Source organism: Chelonia mydas, chromosome 2 (assembly GCF_015237465.2).
Source record: "Chelonia mydas isolate rCheMyd1 chromosome 2, rCheMyd1.pri.v2, whole genome shotgun sequence".
Lineage (NCBI taxonomy): Eukaryota > Metazoa > Chordata > Testudines > Cheloniidae > Chelonia > Chelonia mydas.
The window spans coordinates 15,260,919-15,286,937 of NC_057850.1; the positions used below are offsets into that span (position 1 = coordinate 15,260,919).

The 26,019-nt window shown below is 44.4% G+C and overlaps 1 long non-coding RNA gene and 1 other non-coding gene across 2 annotated transcripts in view; one reads left to right on the top strand and one right to left on the bottom strand.

Annotated features, from left to right (window-relative positions):
* Positions 1-20,574: 20,574 nt before the first annotated feature.
* Positions 20,575-26,019, bottom strand: part of LOC122464209 — a 42,918-nt gene continuing 37,473 nt past the window's right edge. The window contains exons 2-3 of the long non-coding RNA XR_006288149.1: positions 21,399-21,544; positions 20,575-20,793 (exon numbers count right to left, since the gene is read on the bottom strand). This is a non-coding gene — a long non-coding RNA (uncharacterized LOC122464209). The remainder of the gene's footprint in view (positions 20,794-21,398; positions 21,545-26,019) is intronic.
* LOC114021172 lies at positions 22,294-22,408 on the top strand. The gene has a single exon (XR_003565833.1). It is a non-coding gene; the product is annotated as a U5 spliceosomal RNA (small nuclear RNA).

Genomic DNA, 26,019 nt, shown 5'->3' on the forward strand with positions numbered 1-26,019 from the left:
GGACTTTAATCTCCTCTGAAAAACAGATCTAGATTAAGCGGGAAATTATTTATGAAATACAAAAATACTGTTGTGAAACTGTGGCAACCTTCCCCCCTACCCCACTCCCCCCACCCCCTCCCAATATTACAGTGGTTGCACAAAACTGAGCACTCCAATGGGTCTTTCTATTGCACTCAGAAATGATTCTCTAGCTATATCCCAGTTTTTCTATTTTTATTCCTTTGTTCATAACTATGGATGCTTGCATGAAAACAGCACACTTTACTCCTTGGGGAATTCTGTGCCAAAAAATTAAAAATTCTGCGCACAATATTTTAAAATTCTGCAAAATTCTGCATATTTTATCTGTCAAAATAACAATATAATCACGCCAGTTTCAATTATTTTGGTAATTTATTTCAAAATACCTGTCAGCAAGTATGATCTGTAACAACCAAAAAAGATTCAGGAAATATTTTTTGACTAATAGAATCCTTATTATCATATTAATACAGAACTTAAAGTAATAATTCATTTAAACTACAATACAGAAATTTATTTCCCGCACCCGTGAGAAGCAGCGTAAAGGCTTGGGGGAGTCAGGGTAACGGAGGAGCTGAGGGAGAGGGAAGTAATTGCTAGGAAGGAACCTGGGAGTGGACCAGGAGGATGTTGTTCATGGGGGTGGAGATTGTTAGGGAGTTGGGGAGCCTCCCCCATGCAGACCTGGCTGACCCATAACCTCTCCCATTCAGTCAGGCATATCTGTCCCTGTGCCCATATGTCCCTGCACCCTCACTCAGCCACCCCTCCTCCCTCATCCCCATGTGTCCCTGCACCCCCACTCAGCCACCTCTCTTCCCCATGTGTCCCTGCATGCTCCCTCAGCCACCCTTCCTCCCCCTATCCCCATATGTCCTTACACCCCCACTCAGCATAGGTGCTGCAACTAGGGGTGCTGCACACCCTGACTTGAAGTGGTTTCCGTCATATACAGGGTTTAGAGTTTGGTTCAATGGCACTCAGCACCCCCACTATAAAGTGCTAAATACATCCCTGCTGCAGGGTGATAGAAGTCAGTGGAGTGTAACCAGCTATGATTTTGGCATATTTGCTTTAAGAATATTTCTTTGGCACTAGTCAAATGCCAAGAGATTTTCAAACTCCTCTATTCTTTGCTGTTTTGTTCCTCATAGTTCCTGGTCTTCCCGCTTTACAACAAACAGGCCGCAGTGTGATGCCCTTCATAAAAGTCAACACGAGTCATGGAGAGACTATCCAAAAAAGACATGGCCCAGAGAAATTAGAACTGACAGGAATAATTTACATTTAATCCAGATCCTGAAGTGTGACAGCTCTCCAGGTGAAAAGAGAATTAACTGGCAGATCACAGTTCATTTCTGACTGTGAACAAACCTCATCTGCTGTTTTGGCTCATGCTCATGACTCTTCACTTTCTATACATGTCAATCTCATTTCCTTTAGATCACCAGGGAAGAATTTAAGGAATAAGCTCTACTGTATAACAAATATCAGCTCGGTGGGAGTGTTTTGCAGTGTTTCCTGAAATGTTTACTGGGCTTTTAGTGATCTGAAGTGCCTCTTTGAAAGACTTAACAGCAGTTAGACCTTTCTCTGCCTCAGGCAACACATTCAGAATACTCCAGTTGGCCTGGTGATGCTAGGAATGCAATGTTTTCTACTACAGAAGAACCACATTCAGAAACAGATGAACCCTAGTCTGCAGATCAGAGGAAGTTTGATGTGCAGTGGATGCCAATCATTTCAGATTGGAATGGCCTTCAGGGACTTGGCTTTAAAAGGGGATGTTGAGCTGTCCTTCAGTCAGAAGATAGGACAATATGATAGAAAACCATCATAAATAATGGTGAGCGGGGCTGTGTGAGGGGAGGATGAAGGTTTGAGTTAATGAATGAAAGTGAATTGTTGGAGAATAATTCATGGGCTGCACAACACCTTAGCAAAGTCAGCTGACAGCACTAAGAGATTTAATCACACAGAAGCAAACCTGCTAAGGCTAAAGCAATTTGATGAACACATCCATCAATGTAGGCATTAGGGAGTTTATGTAATTTGTACAGAAACACTTATTTGGATTTAGTGATGAAGTAGGAAGAGAGCCTGAAACATAAGCCCTTGTATCAGAGACCTGGTATGAGGCAGGACCTGCTCACAGAATCTGGCAAGAACAGGGCTGATATTGCAGAAATACACATTCCTAAGTAGAGCTAAGTACAGAGTACTCACACAAACACATCCCGATATCAAGTGGAACCAGAACATCCATAGGTGCTGGAACTAGGGCTGCTGCAGCACCCCCTGAATTGAAGTGGTTTCAGTTATATACAAGGTTTACACTTCAATGGCTCTCAGCACCCCCAATGTAAAAATTGTTCCAGCATCCCTGAAAACATCCCGATATCAAGGATGGTACAAAAACGTTCCCCAAGGATAAGAGAAACACACTGACCCTTCCTAAAAGATAAAGTCAGGATGACAGTACGTAACTTGTTTGTATCATGGTATAAAGATGTATCTCATGGGAGTATCTTTGGCCAGCCTAGGGGGCAGTGGAAAGTTCCACTACTGACGAAGTTGCACCCCACTGTCACTGGCATACGTGTCTTAGCCCTGGTCTACACTAGGAGTTTAGGTCGAATTGAGCAGCGTTAAATCGATGTAAACCTGCACCCGTCCACACGATGAAGCCCTTTTTTTCGACTTAAAGGGCTCTTAAAATCGATTTCCTTAATCCACCTCTGACAAGTGGATTAGTGCTTAAATCGGCCTTGCCAGGTCGAATTTGGGGTACAATGGACGCAATTAGACGGTATTGGCCTCCGGGAGCTATCCCAGAGTGCTCTATTGTGACCGTTCTGGACAGCACTCTCAACTCAGGTGCACTGGCCAGGTAGACAGGAAAAGGCCCGCAAACTTTTGAATTTCAATTTCCTGTTTGAATGGTCACCTGCAGCTTGCCACGCTGGCCAGAGCTCATCAGCAGAGGTGACCATGATGGAGTCCCAGAATCGCAAAAGAGCTCCAGCATGGACCGAACGGGAGGTACGGGATCTGATTGCTGTATGGGGAGAGGAATCCGTGCTATCAGAACTCCGTTCCAGTTTTCGAAATGCCAAAATATTTGTCAAAATCTCCCAGGGCATGAAGGACAGAGGCCATAACAGGGACCCGAAGCAATGCTGTGTGAAACTTAAGGAGCTGAGGCAATCCTACCAGAAAACCAGAGAGGCAAACGGCCACTCCGGGTCAGAGCCCCAAACATGCCACTTCTATGATGAGCTGCATGCCATTTTAGGGGGTTCAGCCACCACTACCCCAGCCGTGTTGTTTGACTCCTTCAATGGAGATGGAGGCAACACAGAAGCAGGTTTTGGGGACGAGGAAGATGATGATGATGAAGTTGTGGATAGTTCACAGCAAGCAAGCGGAGAAACCGGTTTTCCCGACAGCCAGGAACTGTTTCTCACCCTGGACCTGGAGCCAGTCCCCCCCGGACGCACCCAAGGCTGCCTCCCGGACCCGCCAGGCGGAGAAGGGACCTCTAGTGAGTGTACCTTTTAAAATACCATACATGGTTTAAAAGTAAGCATGTTTAATGATTAATTTGCCCTGGCATTTGCAGCTCTCCTGGATGTACTCCCAAAGCCTTTGCAAAAGGTTTCTGGGGAGGGCAGTCTTATTCCACCCACCATGGTAGGACACTTTACCACACCAGGCCAGTAGCACGTACTCGGGAATCACTGCAGAACAAAGCATTGCAGTGTATGTTTGCTGGCATTCAAACAACATCCGTTCTTTATCTCTCTGTGTTATCCTCAGGAGAGTGATATCATTCACGGTCACCTGGTTGAAATAGGGTGCTTTTCTTAAGGGACATGCAGAGGTGCCCATTCCTGCTGGGCTGTTTGCCTGTGGCTGAACAGAAATGTTCCCAGCTGTTAGCCGGGGGGGGTGGGGGTGTGAGGGGCTAGCCACGTGGTGGGGGGAGGCAAAATGCGACCTTGGAACGAAAGCACATGTGCTGTGTATGTAATGTTAACAGCAAGGTTTACCATGAAAGAGTAGGAGTACTTGTGGCACCTTAGAGACTGTAGCCATTGTTCTAGCAAATGTGTCTTTTTAAATACCACTGCCTCTTTTTTTTTCCTCCACCAGCTGCATGTGTTTCAATGATCACAGGATCTTCTCCTTCCCAGAGGCTAGTGAAGATTAGAAGGCAAAAAAACCACACTCATGATGAAATGTTCTCTGAGCTCATGGTGTCCTCCCACACTGACATAGCACAGATGACTGCATGGAGGCAGACAATGGCAGAGTGCAGGAAAGCACAATATGACCAGGAGGAGAGATGGCGAGCTGAAGAGAGTAAGTGGCGGGCTGAAGAGAGGGCTGAAGCTCAAATGTGGCGGCAGCATGATGAGAGGAGGCATGATTCAATGCTGAGGCTGCTGGAGGATCAAACCAATATGCTCCAGTGTATGGTTGAGCTGCAGAAAAGGCAGCAGGAGCACAGACCACCGCTACAGCCCCTGTGTAACCAACCGCCCTCCTCCCCAAGTTCCATAGCCTCCTCACCCAGACGCCCAAGAATGCAGTGGGGGGGCCTCCGGCCACTCCACCCCAGAGGATTGCCCAAGCAACAGAAGGCTGGCATTCAATAAGTTTTAAAGTTTTAAACTTTTAAAGTGCTGTGTGGCCTTGTCCTTCCCTCCTCCACCACCCCTCCTGGTGCTTCTCTCCTCCACCACCCCTCCTGGGCTACCTTGGTAGTTATCCCCCTATTTGTGTGATGAATGAATAAAGAATGCATGAATGTGAAGTAACAATGACTTTATTGCCTCTGACAGCGGTGATTGAAGGGAGGGGGGAGGGTGGTTAGCTTACAGGGAAATAGAGTGAACCAAGGGGCAGTGGAGAAACATGGAGAAACAAACAAAACGTTCACACCGTATCCTGTCCAGTCATGAAACTGGTTTTCAAAGCTTCGCTGATGCGCACCGCACCCTTCTAACAGCCCTGGTGTCTGGCTGTGTGAAACCAGCAGCCAGGCGATTTGCCTCAACCTCCCACCCCGCCATAAACGTCTCCCCCTTACTCTCACAGATATTATGGAGCGCATAGCAAGCAGTAATAACACTGGGAATATTGGTTTCGTTGAGGTCTAACCGAGTCGGTAAACTGCACCAGCGCGCTTTTAAACATCCAAATGCACATTCTGCCACCATTCTGCACTTGCTCAGCCTGTAGTTGAACAGCTCCTGACTACTGTCTAGGCTGCCTGTGTATGGTTTCATGAGCCATGGCATTAAGGGGTAGGCTGTGTCCCCAAGGATAACTATAGGCATTTCAACGTCCCCAACGGTTATTTTCTGGTCTGGGAATAAAGTCCCTTCTTGCAGCTTTTGAAACAGACCAGAGTTCCTGAAGATGCAAGTGTCATGTACCTTTCCCAGCCATCCCACATTGATATTGGTGAAACGTCCCTTGTGATCCACCAGTGCTTGCAGCACTATTGAAAAGTACCCCTTGCGGTTTATGTACTCGCCGGCTTGGTGCTCCGGTGCCAAGATAGGGATATGGGTTCTGTCTATGGCCCCACCACAGTTAGGGAATCCCACTGCAGCAAAGCCATCCACTATGACCTGCACATTTCCCAGGGTCACTACCCTTGATATCAGCAGATCTTTGATTGCGTTGGCTACTTGCATCACAGCAGCTCCCACAGTCGATTTGCCCACTCCAAATTGATTCCCGACTGACTGGTAGCTGTCTGGCGTTGCAAGCTTCCACAGGGCTATTTCCACTCCCTTCTCAACTGTGAGGGCTGCTCTCATCTTGGTATTCTTGTGCCTCAGGGCAGGAGAAGGTGAGTCACAAAGTTCCATGAAAGTGCCCTTACGCATGCGAAAGTTTCGCAACCACTGGGAATTGTCCCAGACCTGCAACACTATGCGGTCCCACCAGTCTGTGCTTGTTTCCCGAGCCCAGAATCGGCGTTCCACAGCATGAACCTGCCCCATTAGCACCATGATGCATGCATTGGCAGGGCCCATGCTTTCAGAGAAATCTGTGTCCATGTCCTGATCACTCACATGACCGCGCTGACGTCGCCTACTCGCCCGGTATCGCTTTGCCAGGTTCCGGTGCCACATATACTGCTGGATAATGCACGTGGTGTTTAATGTGCTTCTAATTGCCAAAGTGATCTGAGCGGGCTCCATGCTTGCCGTGGTATGGCGTCTGCACAGAAAAAAGGCGCAGAACGATTGTCTGCCATTGCCCTGACGGAGGGAGGGGCGACTGACGACATGGCTTACAGGAAATTAAAATCAACAAAGTGGGTGGCTTTGCGAGAAACTGAATGGCCCCCTCAAGGATAGAACTCAAAACCGGGTTTGGCAGGCCGTTGATTTCACAGGGGGAAGGAGGGAGGGAGGATACAAAATTAATACAAAACAAATCTGGTCTATTTCTTGTTTTGAGCCACTTCATCTATCTTTATACATCTTGCTGGCAGCAGACTGTGCAGTACGATCGCTAGCCGTCATCATCTCCTGGGTGCTCGGCAGAAGACGGTGCAGTATGACGACTAGCCATCATCTTCTGCTGGTTGGAGGTTAAAAGACAGTGCACTGCCGGTAGGACTGAATCGCCACAAGATGAAACTTAAAAGGGAAATGACCTGGCTGAGTCACTCCCATGTTTGCCCAGGCGCCCGATTAAAAGAGCACCCAGGACTACGTCGATGATGGCTACCAGTCATACTGCACTGTCTGATGCCAAAAGGCAATTAACTGCTGCTGTGTAGCAATGCAGTACCATGTCTGCCAGCACCCAGGAGACATACGGTGACGGTTAGCTGAGCGGGCTCCATGCTTGCCGTGGTATGGCGTCTGCACAGGTAACTCGAGAAAAAAAAGCGCAAAAAGATTGTCTGCCCTTGCTTTCACGGAGGGAGGGAGGGAACGGGGGCCTGACAATATGTACCCAGAACCACCCGTGACAATGTTTTAGCCCCATCAGGCACTGGGATTTCTACCCAGAATTCAGATGGGCGGCGGAGACTGCAGGAACTGTGGGATAGCTACCCACAGTGCAATGCTCTGGAAGTCGACGGTTGTCTCGGTACTGTGGACAGACTCCGCCGACTACATGCACTTAGAGCACTTGTGTGGGGACACACACAATCAACTGTATAAAACCGCTTTCTACAAAACCGACTTCTATAAATTCAACCTAATTTCGTAGTATAGACATACCCTTAGTATCCTTGTAGAGTCTACCAGGTGCTATTACTGTGCTTCGTCGACAATTAACCTGGCTGAATACCTTCGTACTTTAATGGATCTTGTGGTCAGTGGGTGGTTTGCTCAAGGTCTGGTTTGCCAACTTCTGTCTGTACAGAACTGGGACAGCACACAGGGAGAACACATACACACAGCCAAACCTCTAACCACAAGTCATATTTTCCCCAGGGTCTAAAAACTATTTTATATTCCACTGCAGTTTTCCTTTAAGAAAAATCTCTCATTGTTCTGTGCAGATCGCTGAAGTCACTTCTGTGTGGGGGATTCCCTTTTAAGGTAGGTCCTACAGGCTGCTGTGCCCAGGGGGCATCCTTGGTAGTGCTGTTTCATTGGATTCCTCCTGCCAACAAGAAGCCTGTATGGGTGTGTGAGAGAATGCCCAGGGCGCAGAACCAGTGCAGAGGCATAGGGCTTGCAGATAGATAACCCTGGCCTTGCGAGAATCTTCTGAGATCCACACAGATTTCTGGGGGATCTGCAAACTTTTGGATTTAGCTGTGCAGCTCATTCCAGGTCAACCCCCCTCTACCAGGGTGAAGCTCTGCAAAGGGATCCTCACCGAGAATCTTCCTCCAGGACACCCTGACATGTGCTTCAGTGCAGGAGTGCTCAATCTAGGGTTGCCAACCCTCCAGGATGGGCCTGGAGTCTCCCAGAATCAGCACCAATCTCCCGGTGACTATTGAAAGCAATCCAGGAGATTTTAATAGGATATTTTAAGGAAATGACATTACGTCATATTGGGGGGGGGGGGGGAATCTCCTGGAATAGCTTCAATCAGAGTTGGCAACCCTAGCTCAATCCAGTCCTGTATGTGGCACTTAGTAGGTTAATAAGCACCTGCAAACAGGGGCGCTGGAACGATTTGTATAGTGGGGTGCTGAGAGCCATTTAATCGAACTGTAAAGCCTGTGTATGATGGAAACCACTTCAAGCCAGGGGGTGCTGCAGCACCCCTAGTTCCTGCACCTATGCCAGCGCTTTCCCTCTGTCCTCCATTGCCAGAAAAGATAGAGGACTTTACTAGAGTAGGAATTTTGCTACCTGAAACTTTGCATTGGAAGCAGCATTAGAAATGTCTGGCAAAGCACAACATCTTGTTCAACTGGCAGTAAAAAAATTCAGGTGAATCACTACAAATTGCTGTAACAGTGGCACCCAGCCCCGGCTAGATTACAAACCATCTGTAATTAAAGACTGCACTTTAATCAAATGGAAAAAAGTCTGTACCACTGGAGAGTGTAAATTCATAAAACAACCCTCCTCCCCTGAAACCCACAAACCTCCTCCCACCCCAGGAAATCCAAAAAGTTAAGGTGATTGCTTGGCTGCAGTACAGGAGCATTTGCTTAGTTGTGTAGCATGTCCTGAACGTTTTGTGGCACACGCTTCCTGTACCATGTGCTGGGTAACGAGAGAACTCTATTCTTTTTTCTTTGTTTTCTAACCTGTTTATTAAGGCAAAGTTACAATAAAATGTTAACACTGTACATTGTATATTAAAGAACCTAGCTAAAGCTTCTGGCTAGCTGGCTGGGGAGCCCTCTTCCTCTGAGTCTGCTAAAAAGGCTGACCAAATTTCCAAATTCCTATCCTTCTTTTGTCCCTTCACCTGTATACATACTTGGCGTGAAAGCTATTCCATTACAAGGAACTCCATATTTTACTATATCACAATTCCATAGGAGGAAGAGCCACATTTCCCCAAAAATATGCAAACAAGGTCTAGCCCAGTGGTGGGCAACCTGCAGCCCATGGGCTGCATGCAGTCTGTCAGGGTAATCCGCTGGCGGGCCGCCAGACAGTGTGTTTACATTGTACGCCTGCCCACAGCTCCCAGTGACCAGGGTTCACTGTCCCCGGCCAAACGGAGCTGAAGGAAACAGCATGGGCTGCAGGGAAGTGCTGGTCGACTCGTCACTTCCCGCAGCTCCCATTGGTCGGGAACAGCGAACCACGGCCACTGGGCACTGGGGGTGGCCATGCAAATATAAACACACTGTCTGGCAGCCCGCCAGTGGGTTACCCTGATGGGCTGCATGCGGCCCGTGGGCCACAGGTTGCCCACCACTGGCCTAGCTGCTAATAATGAAAAAGAACCTAACTTATCATTCTGGTTAAGATGTAGATCCTTCACTGTAGGAAACAAGCGTGTTGTCATAAAATTAATCTCTTTAATAATTTCCTCTCCAAACCGCCTAATTCCTGCACCACATGTGCAAGTATGTTCCCCTTTCCCTGCAACCAGACATGCCAGATCTGAAAAAAACCCACAGAAATTTGGCTTGTTTTTGGCTTAATTGGCTTGTGAGTTGCTTGTTGGCTAGTTTGTGGCCTGTAGCTTGTTGCTTCTTCTTCTTCTTTTTTCGATTGGCTCCCAGCAAGCAGGGGCAAGAGGGGGGAAGAGAGTCAGGGGTGCACAGTGGGCCCACCACAGTCCCAGACTGCACGCCAGGGGGGGATCTAGTCACATAGAGTGTTGGGATTCTTAGGGATTGGCTTGTTTTGGCCTTGTTTTGAAATGGTATTAACTAGATTTTTGGTTTATTGTGAAAGTCGGGGTGCTTATTTACTGTGTGAAAGTTGGCAACTGTGCCTGCAACCCCTCTAGCAGAGTGCTTCCCTAGTTGCAAAAATATGATGGATCTCAACTGAAGTCAACTGGCACCTATACAGTAATTTATAAACATTTTCTTCTTATTAAACTAAACTGGCTCTTTAATAAAGTGACTATTTACAGAGCTACACCAGCTGCAGTTTAGCATCCCAGTACATGTGCACAAACTGGCTTTCAGGTACCTCCTCCAAAATCTTCCCTCATGCAAGCCAGGCTCCGCCCTGCAAGTTCCATGCAGGCTGCTACAGAACACATGAAAAGTGATATATTAAGCTACAGTTTTAATCAACACACACACACACACAGAGGACTATAAAAACAGAACGTATGTACAAGGAGATGAAATTTGGTGTTGGGATCTTAATTTTTGTGTGCTTTTTTATTCTTTTTTTTTGCATTCCTTCATTTTAAAAGAAATATTTTTGCTTTAGTTGCAAAACTGTACTGTAACATTACAGTAAAACAGCAATTTTCTAGGTTGTTTTGCTTTTTTACAGAAAATATTATGGAAAAGAAAAAATCCAAAATGAATGAATCTGTGGAGCTATGAGATCTTAAACTCACAGCCAAGCAGCTATTCTTCATGTAGAGCTAAGGAGCTCTGCTAACTTCAGCAGTGGACCACACAGGCTGTTCCATCAGAACTCAGACAGTCCTTTAGCCAATGAGCTGCATACGTATGTTCTGATCTACTAAAGCCCTTGAGCAAGTGAGCACCATTGTCTCCTCCCTGACTGAAATGCATGTAACTGTTTGCAGACTTGGAACATTATGTAGCTTTATATACCTGGCCACTGCATCTCTCTTTACAGGCACAGCTATCTGACAAACTGTAGTTTTACTGTGATTGCTCGGTCCCATGTTTTCAAATACTCATAATTTTATCATAAGTTCTCTGTAACTGGACTCCTTGAATATTGCCTCAACTGCATAAGTCTCTCTCCCTTGTGAGTTAGGAGTTTTCCTACTACAAGTTCCAGATACTGCTTCAAGTTATGGAATGATCTTGTACAATTATAATTGCAGCAGCTACGTGTACTATGCTGTGTACTGAAAGAAGGAACAGCTACTTGCTAGATAATAAGAATTCAGGGCACTTTAGCTAAGAAGCAGTTAGCAGTTAGTTAGACAGCAAGAGGGAAGAATGCCTCGACATCTGGATTCCCTGTGTGGATTACCATATGCCAACAATCGATTGTCTTGCCATGCCAAAAATAATTCCTTTTTCTTTTTAGTGGCCTTTAAAAAGGTAAGTGTATGAAGACCATGTTGTTATTCTTAGCATCTCATTGTACCCCAGCTATCAGTGAGTTTTAAGAAATGGAAAGATAAGCATTTGGGACAACTAACTGGAAACCTGGTTGTTCCCCTAACTTCTCCCCCTGCGGATAGACAAAAGTGCAGAAGTTATTTTCTGATTTTTTCCCTTTAGCTTCCCGTTAGCACAGCGTTGCTTCGTAACCTTCTGTCCTAGGTGTACAAAACAAAGGGCCATTATGTACTTTGTGTGCTTGTTGTTTGAAATGATTCAGTCAAAAAAAGATCTAGCAAAACATAAATGGAAAAAAAGTGACACCCCCCCCCTTTTTTATTCTTTTCTTACTCTAAAATGTTTGGCACCGTTTATTTGTCTTAGTTCTTTAGTCGGGAACAAAAGATGCTGCTGAATAGCCGAGTGTGATTCCAATATCAATGCTACTTCACAGACCTATACCTCTCAGCGAGTCTAACAATAGTGTAACCAAAATTCTACCTCCATAGTACAAACACATCACTTCTAATATATTTGACAGAGGCAGATATGAGAGCAAACAATCATTGCTCATCAGAGCCGGTCAAATAATCTAAAACCAATTCCCTAACAGTTTTTTTCCCTTTTAGAAACACAATTTCAGCTAATATGTTCAGAGCTATTACCCACGGTGCACACACATTAGTAACCAAAGTACCAAAATTCATCAGAAGTGGAAGTCATCTGTAAAGTTTCAATCATCCAATTAGGAAACAGAAAAAATATACAGCAGGTGATGTAGGTGGCCAGTCACAAAGCTCCAAGAGCAAAAGTTTCAATTGTTGGCTAATGAACGTCGTAACAGTTCATGAGCAGTTGACAGGCTCCGACATGTTTGATGCTGGATAAACGAATCCATTAAATAGTGCTCTGTTGATAATTATTCATATTTCACTTCTTGGCCGTCAGCAGCACAAGAACCAATGCTCTGTTTCTCTGTATGCTGGATCGTCAGTGTGAAATACTGCACTGAAATATTGCTGTTTTGCAATTTATCTGAAAGATGAACTGCAGTCCTTTAATGGTCTTGAACTTTTAGTTTGGGAAAATAAACGAAATAAAATAAATCCTTAATAGTAGGGCAAAGGGGAGGACCCAGGAGCACGATGTTCCTGGCAGTGGAATGACAAAGCGTGCTGCTGGAAAATGCCCTATTCTTGATTAGATGTTACTTATTTCCTGTCAACGCTCTTTGAATTATGTAAAGGAGTGTAATTGGCCTCAGCATAAGTATTTTTCACAACATAAAGGATGCCAAGGGGTCGTATATGCATGGACATCCTTGTGATGCAAGGAGAGTAATGTGTTCACCATAGAGAGGCCAGTATAAATTGAATAAACCACAGACTATGGTAGCACTGAAGCCAGACTTTATCAAGCCATATTCTCCTTTTTTTTCTGCAGGGGAATCAAACATTTTATGGCTGGTGTCTTGGTTTCCACATGAAGATCATGTTATCCAGCCATGGGGGGGACATCTATTCAGCTCTTAGAGTTTGATGAGTCTGGAGTCCCTCTGCTAAACATGACTATAGTTTGGACCAATGCATAGTTCAGCACTGGAAAGCCATTATCTGTGGCAAACAGGTTAGTGTCATCAGTGAGAAATGTCAGTAGGACTTCCACATAGGCCAAAATAACTATAAAAGCTAATGTTAACGATCTGCACAATATTCTTCTATCCCAGCGTTTCTCAACAGTGGGTCATGACCTTATTTTAATGGGGTTGCCAGGGCTTGCTGGGGGCCGAAGCTAAAGACCACACCACCCACGGACTTCAGCCCAGGGTGGCGGGACTCAGGTTGCAGTCCCCCGGCCTGGGGCTGAAGCCCTTGGACTTCAGCTTTTACACAAACCCCCCCTGGCCCGGGGCAGTGGGGCTTGGGATCCCTGGCCCGGGGTGGTGGGATTCGAGTAGGCTCAGGCTTTTGTGCTCCCACCCCCAGGGGTCATGTAGTAATTTTTGTTGTCAGAAGGGGGTCGCGGTACAATGAAGTTTGAGAATCCCTGTTCTATCCATTGCTTCCTATATTAGGTACCTGATTCCGCTACCATTAACTTCAACATCAGCACTTACACTGCTTTCAGTGGGAGCAGGATCTGGTCTAGAGAATTTAGAATCATAGACCCATAATGTTAGAAGGGACCTCAAGGGTCATCTAATCTAACCCTCTGCCAAGATGCAGGACTTGTTGTGTCTAAACCATCCAAGACAGCTGGCTTTCCAGCCTCCTTTTCAAAACCTCCAGTGGACGAGCTTCCACAACCTCCCTAGACAGTCTGTTCCATTGTCCTACTGTTCTTACAGTTAGGAAGTTTTTCCAGAGATTTAATCTAAAACTGCTGTGCTGGAGTTTGAACCCATTGCCTCTTGTTCTGCCTGCTGTGGCAAGAGAGAACAACTTTTTCTCCATCTTTTTTATAGCCTCCTTTCAAGTATTTGAAGACTGCGATCCTGTCCCCCCTTAATCTCCTCTTTTCCAAACTAAATATACTCAGTTCCTTCAGCCTTTGCTCAGATGGATTGCATTCCATCCCTTTGATCATCTTTGTTGCTCATCTCTGGATCCTTTCCAGTTTCTCTATGTCCTTTCTATATGTTGGTGATCAAAACTGGCCACAGTACTCCAGCTGAGGCCTAACCAGTGCTGAGTAGATGAGCATAGTATCACCTCACATGAGTTGCAAGCTATGCCTCTGTTAATGAAACCTAAAATTGCATTTCATTTTTTTGCAACAGCATCACGTTGCTGACTCATGTTGAGATTGTGATCCACTACAACTACCAGATCCTTCTCAGCAGTGCCGCTGCCAGGCCGGTTATCCCCCATTCTGTATTTGTGCATTTGTGCACTTGATTTTTCTTCCCTAAGTGTAGCACCTTACATTTGTCAAATTTCATTTTGTTGTCTATCGCCCAGTTCTCCAATTTATCAAGATCCCTCTGAATTCTAGCTCTCTCCTTGAATTCTATCAGATGATCACTTCCTCCCAAGTTCCCGACCACCTTCATGTTTGCAACTAATTCGTCCCTTTTGGTTAAAACCAGATCCAAAATGGATGACCCCCTAGTTGTTTCCTGAATTTACTGAATCAGAAAGTTGTCCACTACACATGCTAAGAACTTGCAGGACATATTATGTTTTGCTGTAATAGTCTTCCAACAGATATCAGGGAAGTTAAAAAACTCCATTAATACTAACTCATGTGTGTTAGCTAATCTCGTAACCTGCTTGTAGAACTCATCTACTTCCTCTTCCTGAGTTGGTGGTCTATAATACCCCACCATAACATCACTACTATTCTTTTCCCTTTTTATCCTCACCCAGAGACTCTCAGTAGGTCAGTTGCTCACTTCCGCTTCCTAGCCATCACCTTCAGCCCCCAACTAAAACCTCTCCAGCACATCATCAAGGATCTACAACCTATCCTGAAGGACAACCCATCACTCTCACAGATCTTGGGAGACAGGCCAGTCCTTGCTTACAGACAGTCCCCCAACCTGAAGCAAATACTCACCAGCAACCATACACCACACAACAAAAACACTAACCCAAGAACCTATCCTTGCAACAAAGCCCGTTGCCAACTGTGTCCACATATCTATTCAGGGGACACCATCATAGGGCCCAATCACATCAGCCATACTATCAGAGGCTCATTCGCCTGCACATCGACCAATGTGATATATGCCATCATGTGCCAGCAATGCCCCTCCCCTCTGCCATGTACATTGGCCAAACCAGACAGTCTCTACGTAAAAGAATAAATGGACACAAATCAGATGTCAAGAATTATAACATTCAAAAACCAGTCGGAGAACACTTCAATCTCTCTGGTCACTCGATTACAGAGTGATCTAAAAGTCGCAATTCTTCAACAAAAAAACTTCAAAAACAGACTCCAGTGAGAGACCGCTGAATTGGAATTAATTTGCAAACTGTACACCATTACATTAGGCTTGAATAAAGACTGGGAGTGGATGTGTCATTACACAAAGTAAAACTATTTCCAATGTTTATCCCCTCCACCCCCACACTGTTTCTCACACGTTCTTGTCAAGTGCTGGAAATGGCCCACCTTGATTATCACTACAAAAGGTTTTTTTTCCTCTCCTGCTGGTAATAGCTCACCTTACCTGATCACTCTCGTTACAGTGTGTATGGTAACACCCATTGTTTCATGTTCTCTGTGTATATAAAATCTCCCCACTGTATTTTCCGCTGCATGCATCCGATGAAGTGAGCTGTAGCTCACGAAAGCTTATGCTCAAATAAATTTGTTAGTCTCTAAGGTGCCACAAGTCCGCCTTTTCTTTTCACTTCCTCTTGGACCTCAGAGCAAGTATATACATTCTTGATGTACAGCACAAAGGCTCCTCCTTTTTTCCCATATCTATCCTTCTGGAACAAGCTACATCCCTCAGTGCTGGTACTTCAGTCTTGGAAGTTGTCCCACCAAGTCTTCTAATGCCAGTTAAGTCATAATTTTCTTTATATACCATGACTTCCAGTTCTTCCTGCTTGTGTCCCATACTACTTGCATTTGAATAGAGGCATTGAATAGATTTTGCAGACGGACCTGTTGCTTTTCTTCTTGCTTTTTTAATCAAAGTATTCTATTTACTCTAAGATGCTGCAGGTCTCTATAAAAGCAAGGATCAGTAACATGTCTCAGTCTGGAATTTATCTAGACGTAGTGTAGTACTTCTATATTCCTGCTAGAAACCTGGTATCCCACAACTGGAATATCAGCAAAAGTTATTTGCAAGTCAAGTTTGTTCTTTGATCCTTGTTCTCACATTATGGGACAGAGCATAGTCAATTAAATGAATAGCTGGTAAATTTAGAACAAATGAAAAGGAAATACCTCTTTTCACAGAGTATAGTCAAGCCTGTCCAATTCATTGTCTCAGTGGGTCATTGAGTCAAATACTATGGCTGGATTTTTAAAGAGCCTGGTTAGTTCAATATCCATTAATGTTTGTGATTATGCATGCTAAGAAAAGGGTAATCAAATATCATTGTGATGTCCTACAAACTTCAAGAAAGACACATTTTCCTCTTTGTACTCCATTATGCAATAGGCAAGGTTCATTAAGTAGATGTGTTTATGTGCTTTGCAGGCGCCAGGGAAAATGGTCAGAGGACAGCTGGACTCACAGCTCTCATTGACTTTCCACAGGAGTTGGGCACCTTGCCACCATTTGTGGCTTCAAAAATCTCCCCCAGCATGTATTGACCATTGTTGGCCACATGATACTGGACTTGAGAACAATGGTCTAGGTCCAGCATGGGAAATCCTGTGTTCCAAGGGAGAAGTAATTGGGAGTTAGAGCGAGGCAAGGAGTTTTGGAGGAGAAGAAGAGAAGTGTAGGGGATACAGTGATGGGATCACTGAATCAAGCTAGGGTCTTTAGCCAACAGACTTTAGCAAGGAAAGAATAAGAGGAACCGGAATTCAAATGCGCAGCTCGGGGTCAGAGTACTTTATCTAACCCCAACATTTTGGTTATGTTCAGGATGGCTAGGTTTGGGTTTGCTGTTTTCCCTGCAAAACTGGTTCCACTCATGCTTATATAAGGTGGTATAAGTTTTACTGAGGGGCTCATCAAACTACTGCATAACTGATTTCCCTTTTGTGGTGCATGTAACTACTAAATTGTGATGCCTTGTCTTTTCTGTGCATTGTACCTTTAAGGGTACGTCTACCACAGTGGTTCTCAACCAGGGGTACATGTACCCTCAGGGTACGCAGAGGTCTTCCTGGGAGTCCGTCAACTCATCTAGATATTTGCCTAGTTTTACAACAGATTACATTAAAAACACTAGCAAAGTCAATACAAATTAAAATTTCATACAATGGCTTGTTTCTACTGCAATATACACTTTTGGAAGCAAGTAGCTTTTTAGTGAGGGAAACTTGGGGGTAGAGAAGACCAATCAGATTCCTGAAAGGAGTGCAGTAGTTGGGAAAGGTTAAGAGCCACTTGTCTACAGTTCAAATGGGGGTGTAATTCCCAATTCAAGGAGACACACCCAGGCTAGCGCTGATCAAGCTAGTGCACTAAACATAGAGTGTAGCCACAGCTGTGCGAGTGATGTGAATGGAAAAGAATGTTGTTACTAAGCAACACGCAGAACATGTAAAGTACCGGCAGCGCCTGCTGCTGCAGAGGAGATAGTGGAAATTAAAGCAAAAGTGAGAAAACAGGGCTTCCTAGAAAGGGATTAGATTAGTGTATGATTGGGGGCAAATGTTACTATGAACCAAGGTGTGAATGAAAGGAAGGGGATGATTATACAGTTATGCCTATGCAACCCGACAGGAAACAAGGGGCCTGCACAGCTGTAACTGAGAGCAGGATTTGGCACTTATAATCTCTGATTGGCGATGATCACTTGAGGAGGACAGAGCACCGTCTGACTTTCAGCTCCCAGGCTCAACGTGCAGCATTTTTAGGTCTGAAATAACCACTTTAATTTGTAAATTAGGCAAGTCTGATGTGTCATCATGGAGATCCATGGGATTCATGATGCCATTTTTAAAGATCACCTTTCAGCTTACCACCACATTTTACATGTGCAGATGCTATATCGCCAAACAACAAAGGCCCTTCGCACAAACATCGGAAAAATCTTTGTTGTGACATACATTACAAGGTGCAGGAACTTCCTGGCCTAGACTTCAGTGCAGCAGCACACAACAAGCCAGAAGAGGTGGTATAATTCTGGCTTATCTCTGTCACATTTTCAAATTGTTTTGACACGGCAGTCAAACCTATGCAAGACGAACTATGTATTTATCAAGCTGCCGTTGCAAAGAAACAAAATTCCTGGGTGCATTTCCATGTACAACTTGCTGGTATTTAAATGGCAAAAAGAAAGAAGTGCTCGTACATAGGAAATTATAGTGAAACATAACAAATAGAGTATTATTTGAAAGAGGGAGGAGGGTTTTTTTGGTTTTTCTGGCATGTTGTGTTCCACCTACGCACTTAAGCTCTTATGTAACTGTAATGCACACTGCCTGTTCTTTCCGTTATTTCATCGGTAGCCTATACAAATGTTGGAACTAGATGTCACTCAGTTTTTTAAGAATGACCTGAGTGACTGATTCCTATAGGATGCAGACTAACTTCTTTCTCACTATAAAATCTAAGCAATTCTCTGTCACATTACTAGTTTCATTATACACTGTAACAGTGTCATAGAACTCATAGCAAATTAGAGAGAAGCTTCTCTTGCCAGCAACTGCATGGATCTCAGTCTTACTCCTTACTCGTGCTCTCTCCGATGCTGGAATTCTCAATATGTAATCTTTCACAGAACTTGTCTACATGAGGACACTCAGGCCTGGTCTACACTAGGAGATTAGGTTGATATAACTATGCTGCTCAGGGGTATGGAAAAGCCAATGCAGATAGTGCTAGGTCAACAGGAGAATTCTCCCATTGACTTAGCTACTGCCTCTTGAGGAGGTGAAGTACCTACACCAAACAGGAGAACCCCTCCCACTGGCGTAGATGGCAGCTTTACTGAAGCAATACAGTGGCACAGCTGCACTGCTGAAGCATTTTAAGTGTAGACAAATCCTCAGGACAGTTAATCTGAATTAATTTCAAAGTGGATTAGTTAAACTGTATTAACCCCTATGTAGATGAAGATTTAAGGAGTACTCTAAGGTCTGGTCTACATTGGAAATTTCGGTCAACATAACTACATCAGCCAGGGGTGTGAAAAATCCACACCCCTGAGTGGCATAGTTAAGATCACTTAGGTACCCTAAATCTCAGGGAGGTGGATTAACTACGCCAATGGGAGAATCTCTCCCATCGGCGTAGATAGTGTCTACACTGAAGGGCTACTAAACTGCAGCTGCAATGGGGCATCTGTAGCGTTTTAAGTGTAGACATACACTTAGTCTGAATAAGAGCATCCACACTGGGGTTTAATGTGGTTTAACTAATCCACTTTAAATTCATACCTTTAGTTAATTCGAATTAATTTTCTTGAGTGTCTGTGTCCAGACAAACCTGTAGAATTTAATCCCAGAAGGGAGCATAATGATCATCTAGGGTAAAATGTTCAAAAGCACCTAAGTGTCTTAGGCTCTTAAACCTTTGACTTTCAATGAGGTTTAGGAGCCTAAACCACTTCTGGAAATGGGACTCGGGGGCTTTTGAAAATTTTACTCCTAGCCTGATCCCCTGTATAACACAGCATATAGACTTTCACCCAGTGATTCCTGCAGTAGAACAAATCATTCTTTCCTACTACACAAACGAAAACTGTTGATCCCAATAACCTGTGGTTGCACTGGAGCACATCTTTCAGAAAGACATCCAATCTCCAAGTGAGAGGAATGTAACACTTCTCTTGGTACATTGCTCCAATGGCTGACTACCCTCATTGTTAAAAAATTGCATCTTATTTCCAGCTTGATTTTTTTCTAACTTAAGCTTCCAGCCATTGGATCTTGTTATGCTTTGGTATATTAAATGTTAAAGAACCCCGTAGTGCAGTGGTTTCCAAACTTGGGATGCCACTTGTTCAGGGAAAGCCCCTGGCGGGCCCGGCCAGTTTGTTTACCTGCTGCGTCCGCAGGTTCGGCCGATCGCGGCTCCCACTGGCCGCGGTTCACTGTGCCCAGCCAATGAGGGCTGCGGGAAGCAGCAGCCAGTACGTCCCTCGGCCCTTGTAGTATATCAAGTATCTTTGTCGTGTGTTGGTACTTTAAAATTATTTAATTGCCTCTTAACCTTCTCTTTTACAAACAAAATATATTGTGCTACTTAAGTCTCTCATTGTAAGGCATGTTTTCCAGACCTTGAATCAGTCTTGTAGCTGTTCTGTGAACTCTCCCCAATTTTTCAACATCCTTCTCAAATTGTGGATACCAAAAGTGGACACAGTATGCTGGCATTGGTCTCACCAATGCTGTATACAAGATAATATCACTTCCCCTAGTGCTATTCAATATTCCTCTGTTTATATGTTCATCAATCATGTTAGCTCTTTCCCCTCCTCATCAGTTGGCAGAGCAAATGGGACAAATGCCCGCTTTTGCCAAAAAATCAGGATGGCTGGGACAGGGCTTAAAAAGGGGACTGTCCTGGCCAAAATGGAATGTATGGTCACCCTGGATGGGGGAAGAAGCAGCTGCCACCCTGAAGACATTCTTTGAGCAAGCCTCTTCTGCAGTCAGAATATGAACGTGTAACGCAAACTCTGCAAAAAACCCAAAGCATTTTCTCTGGAAGTATTTACAGATGGGTAGACAAATGTACAGGGATAAGTTATTAAAAAGATTTTAAAAACTGGTTGAGGTGGAATCAAACACACACAAGAACATTAATACAGAAGAGAACATCCATATAGCAGAGTATATTAGTAGAGAAGGTTGGAAGTGGGAAAGTATTTGATTGGCAGACTGACAAAGCCAATAAAGGAAAGCAGCACGAGACATCATAATGAACGTATTACTGCAATAGGATGTACTTCCCATGGCGTAAATGCTTCAAATTTCATGAAGTTGGGCACACTGGAAAAGATCTAGAAAAAAGCAAAAAGTTATAAAATATGTGAAAACTACTCATGTTGTATCTGCAGTCTTTAAGGAGCAGCGGGAAGAAAAGTATAGTAAGAATAAAATGTAAACACAAACTTTCTAGCAAAACAAGATGGGGAAGTGGAGTGATGTCATTTGGAAGTTTATTAAAAATGAAGCAGCTTTTCAAGAAACAGTGATAACTGAGGATCTTAAAGTAGTTAAAAGTGTAAGGCACACTCTACTTGTGAGGATATCTTTTAGGTTCACCTGCAGGACTCTGAAGATTCTACAGCAAGTTGCTTCTGCAAATCACCATCTGAATCAGACAAAGCATTTGTCATCAGACTTTGCTCAATTTTTGGCCAAGACTAAGTCAATTGTTTTTGAGAATCTAAGTGCATCTCCACTCAAGTAAGGAAGAAGTAAAAGTGAAGGACTTTATTCACAGATAGGAAGAATTTTGCTGCAAACCAATACATGCTGTTGCAAACCTCTTAGATCCAAGGTTCAAAGGTAGCAATGTTAGTGATGATAGCATTGTTACAGCATTTGACTGGATTACCAAACAAGCAACACGCTTAGGCCTAAATGTTGGAAAAGTACTTACAAAGGTTGCAGAATACAGAACTCCTTTCAGGAGCGCAAGCTGAGAATCTGCCAAGCATATTGCTGCTACAATATGGTGGTAAGGCCTTTGTACAACACAATCTCAGATTCCTCTTGCTTCTCTTCTGCTTCAGATTTCTCCATTTTCTGCAGCATATGAAAGAAACTGGTCAGTGTTTGGAAATATACACCCTGTCAAGAAACAGGCTAAACATATGAAAGAGTTGACAAGCTTGTTTCAATTCATGCAAATCCTAGGTTTAATATATCTTCACCTTTAACATAAAGATCACAGTGAAAGAGCAGAATTTTGAACCCTATGGATATAACCTTCCTTTTTATTTACAAAGTAAACAATATTGATGCTTTCTATTTTCAACCTTTAAAAATTTTGTTTCTATTTTAGAGATATGTCAACAGGCAAAAAAACCTCACAGGTACCAGAGGTTCTCAAACTGGGAGGCGCACCCCACTGGAATTCTGGGGAGAGGAAGGCAGCATGAGAAGATGCTCTGCCTTGAGAACTGGGCAGTCCCCATCCTCCACCAAACAAAAAGAAACAAATTTATAAACACAAAACAAAGGGAGATACCTTCCCATCTCGCTTGCTGGAGGGGAGGGTGGGTATTGTCCTGTTACTAGCCCCAGGGTGTCAGTACCTTCCACTTAACAGGGCCTTAGCTTTTGTTGTTTCCCCCTGTAGCGTGGAGAATAGCTTCTCATCCTTGAGAAGCCTATCTCCTTGCTACCCAGAGCATTACTCCCCCCGGCTAAGGAGGGGTTTTTAAAGGTCTCAGGCAGCTCTTAATTGGACTCATATGTCCCTAATTGATCTGAGGTAACCCCTTCTCAGCTTATAGGAAAAAGGGCCTTTATCATTCTAGGGCTAACATACCCGTCTTCCTTCTCTTCAGATTGTATAAATCTTTCACCTTTTACTAACCATTTCCATGGAGAGAAACATTTATGAGTTTCTACTCAATTTTTTGAACAGCTACTCCACCCTCCTGCAGCCATCCAGCCTGACCTCCTCACAAGTGGCAGATCCCTGCCTGCTCAAACCAGCAATGAGTAACACCCAACGTTGACTTCAATGGGAGTCCATCCAGAGCCCCCACCTGCACTTCACCGCCTGTAGCACCATTTATTATTCTATAGCATGCAGCAGTGTGCTAGGTGCTTCACAGGACATGAAGAAATAAAAGACCCTGGCCCAAAAGAGTACACTCTGAATTTAACAAAATGAGTGGTGGGGTGGTGAGGAGCGGAGAAGAGACATGGCAAGGAAAGATGAGACTCACTATTAATGCAGCTACTACAGTTTATCTCTATAACCACTTCACAATGGATCAGGTATATCGGGTTTTTAATACCTAGAAGGTAACGATACAAGATAATGAAAATGCTCAATTGCTTTGTTGGGAGCATCCCGGGAGAGATGAGTTTGCAAGAGGGACTTGAGAACTTGATCCAAAGCGCATTGAAGTCAATGTCAGTGTTTCTGCTGACTTCAGTGGGCTATGGATCAGGCCATAGAAGGAAAGGTTGAGCATTCTAGGGGCATGATGTAATAAAAAGCATGGGGATGCATTTGGAATCATCTGGGCAATTAGCTAAGATAGTGTCGGGAACTCTGCTAGCTCTGTGTGCAGTTTCCTGGTGACCCAATGAGCTCAGCTGGGCCCAATAAACCCTCGCTAAGTGCCTGTGCTCCCTGGCTGGACAGAAGAGCCAACAGATCACTATTTAAGCCGTGTAGCCACAACAGCACAGTTGCTGCTCAGTGTGTTCCATGCCTGCAGCTGCACTAGATCTGATTTCTGTATAGGCCCTTGTTCCAATCCTAGTCCCTACCTTCCTCAGAACTCCTGGCTCTGACCTTTCACCTCTCCCCTGACTTATGCCTCCAGTTCTGCATTCTGACTTCACTCTGGCCACTAGGCCAGATGCCTGTTCTGACCCCTAGGTTGCACTGCCTGGACACTGGTGTGTGACACACAGCAAGAGAAGGGAAAAGAAAGGGTATAGGAAGCTGACAGCTACAACACAAACGGATCATGAAGTAGGGTGACCAGACAGCAAGTGTGAAAAATCGGGACAGGGTGGGGGGGCAATAGGCGCCTATATAAGACAAAGCCCCAAATATCGGGACTGTCCCTACAAAATCGGGACATCTGGTCACCCTATCATGAAGTTTATTGTCCATTTTAATCTTTGTTTAAATGTTTTGTTATATTAAGCTCTGAAGCAGACTCCAGAGCTGGAGGTAAATGTACTGTGCTATATTTTTTTTTTTGCTAAGGAAAGCAAAATTAAGTTTCTTTGTTTTTTAAATTCTGATAAGCATGCCCTGCAGCACTTTGCTAGTCAATCTCTATTGGGAGGGTGGTGGAGGCTGCCTTTTTGTGGGGATGAACATGATCAGGTTTGCGAATGAGCAGAGTGAGAAACTAGCAAGACTCTACTCTGCATATTTAATCAATAGCCTGGAGAGGATGTCGCTACAGACCACTGTAAAATAGAGTGCGGACAGTCAGCTGCATGGGTTTCTGTGTTCAATGGTGTGTGAGTTTAATGCTCATGAAGGAGCCCTGCCATCTGCTCTGGAGACTCAGGTCAAATTGTCAAACTTGGGTGCCAAAAGTTAGGCATCTCAAGAAGTGACCTGCTCTTCGCAGGTGCTGTGTATCGCAGCTCCTAGGGGAGTTCAGAGGTGCTAAATTCCAAATTTAGGTGCCTAGATCAAAGGCCTGATTTTTGAACTTGGCTCAACTTAAGGGCACCCACATTTTGCCCAGAAGTCCTTTCTGTTTATCCACAAAATTGGCACAACATAGACCGTGCAACCCTCACAATACAATAGGAATGCCTGCCTCCCTTCACTGCTATCCTGATAGTAACCAGAAATCAAATTGCATGAGAGTGGCTAAAAAAGGAACAACCAAGTCCTGGTCTACACCAGGGAGGCAGGGGGGGAAATCGATCTAAGTTAGGCAACTTCAGCTATGTGAATAACGTAGCTGAAGTCGTCATACTTAGATGGACTTACCGTGGTGTCTTCACCGCGGTGAGTCGACTGCTGCCGCTCCCTGGCACCTCTCGCGGTGCTGGAGTACAGGAGTCGATGAGAGAGCGCTCGGGGGTCGATGTATCGCATCTAGACTAGACATGATAAATCGATCCCTGCTGCCCGCCAATCCGGTGGGTAGTGTAGACATACCCTTAGGTAGAGAAGCCTCCCTGGAGCGAATCGAGTTGCAAGCAATTTCAGCATCTGTCAAAGAGGGAGTGTCACTCATGTCCTGTTGGGCTGAACATGCAACACCCCCTCTTATTCTTTCCTCCAATTCCCTAACAGGCAGCTACCTTCCTTAAGAGCATTTCAAGACAAAGGACCAGCTTTTACACGAAGAAGTCACCCCGGTCTGTTTCACAAGTGCCCTCATTTTCATCACTTACATACCTTATCTATTCATCTGAACAGATAGGGTATTCAATACACCATTACAATTACAATCCACATCCAAAGAAAGTACTGAACTAACCATGAAGCTGGAGTGCACACAATGCACCGTGCATACATTATATCGGCTGCTAGCTCATGACAATGGGCCTGTATAATTAACTGGATGAGGCGATTCAGAAGTGCTGTTTCCAATTAAAAATAACACGTTTGCAAGGGCAAATGAGTGAGGCAGTGGCTGTAATTCTAATGCAGCTCTAGCACCTGTCTTCCTGCCCCAGATTGGTGCCCTATACCCTCTTTCTCCTCCCATACCAAAACAACTTCTCTTCTCCCTACAGGTGGTGTTAGTGCTTCTGCATCCCTCAGTGCATGAGATCAACTGACCAGGGTGGGGGGCGGTTAGAAAAAATTTCCCCAGAGGAAGTTATTCTATAATAGACTAGAGTGAGTCAAAAATAGTCAATCAAAAAATTGATGAAAAATGGTCCTTTTTTAAAAAAAAACAACCATTTTTTGTGGAAAAGCCCCTCATGAAATTTTCCATTTTTTGATGAAAAACAAAAATTAAACAGCTTTTGGTTTTCTAAAACCTAAAAAATGCTCGCTTTTTTTAATAGAAAAAGCAGAACACTTCTGTGAAATATTTTGAGGAAAAAAAATGGAAAGTTTGCATTGCTTTTAAAATTTTCCACACAAACTACCATTTTCTCTAGAATGGACCATTGTCCGAGTTCTTGCACCCTCCTCAGAAGGAACTGGCAGTGCTCACTGCTAGAGACTGGACAAGTGGGATGGCAATTCCTCAGCTTTCATACCAGGTTTAATCATGGTGCTCTTCTCCAGGAAGGAGAGAGGGCCTAAAGAGCTCGCCCCAGCCTGTCGCAAAGCTTTGATAATAGCAGCAGATAAATTCACTCATATTGACATTATCATTTCTCCTTGGGAAGACAAATGAGATTGAAAGCACCTCTCTCCTAGGCAACAATTAGGGCTCAGTCTTGTTTTCATTGAAGTAAATGGGAGTTTTGCCATTGATTTAGTGGAAGCATGACTGAGCCCTTTAAATGCAAACTGCATGTTGCTTTCAGTGGTCAGCAGACATCACTTCAGTAAATCAGTTTGTTATGTTGCATTGCAGTGTGACAAAGTGCTGCAG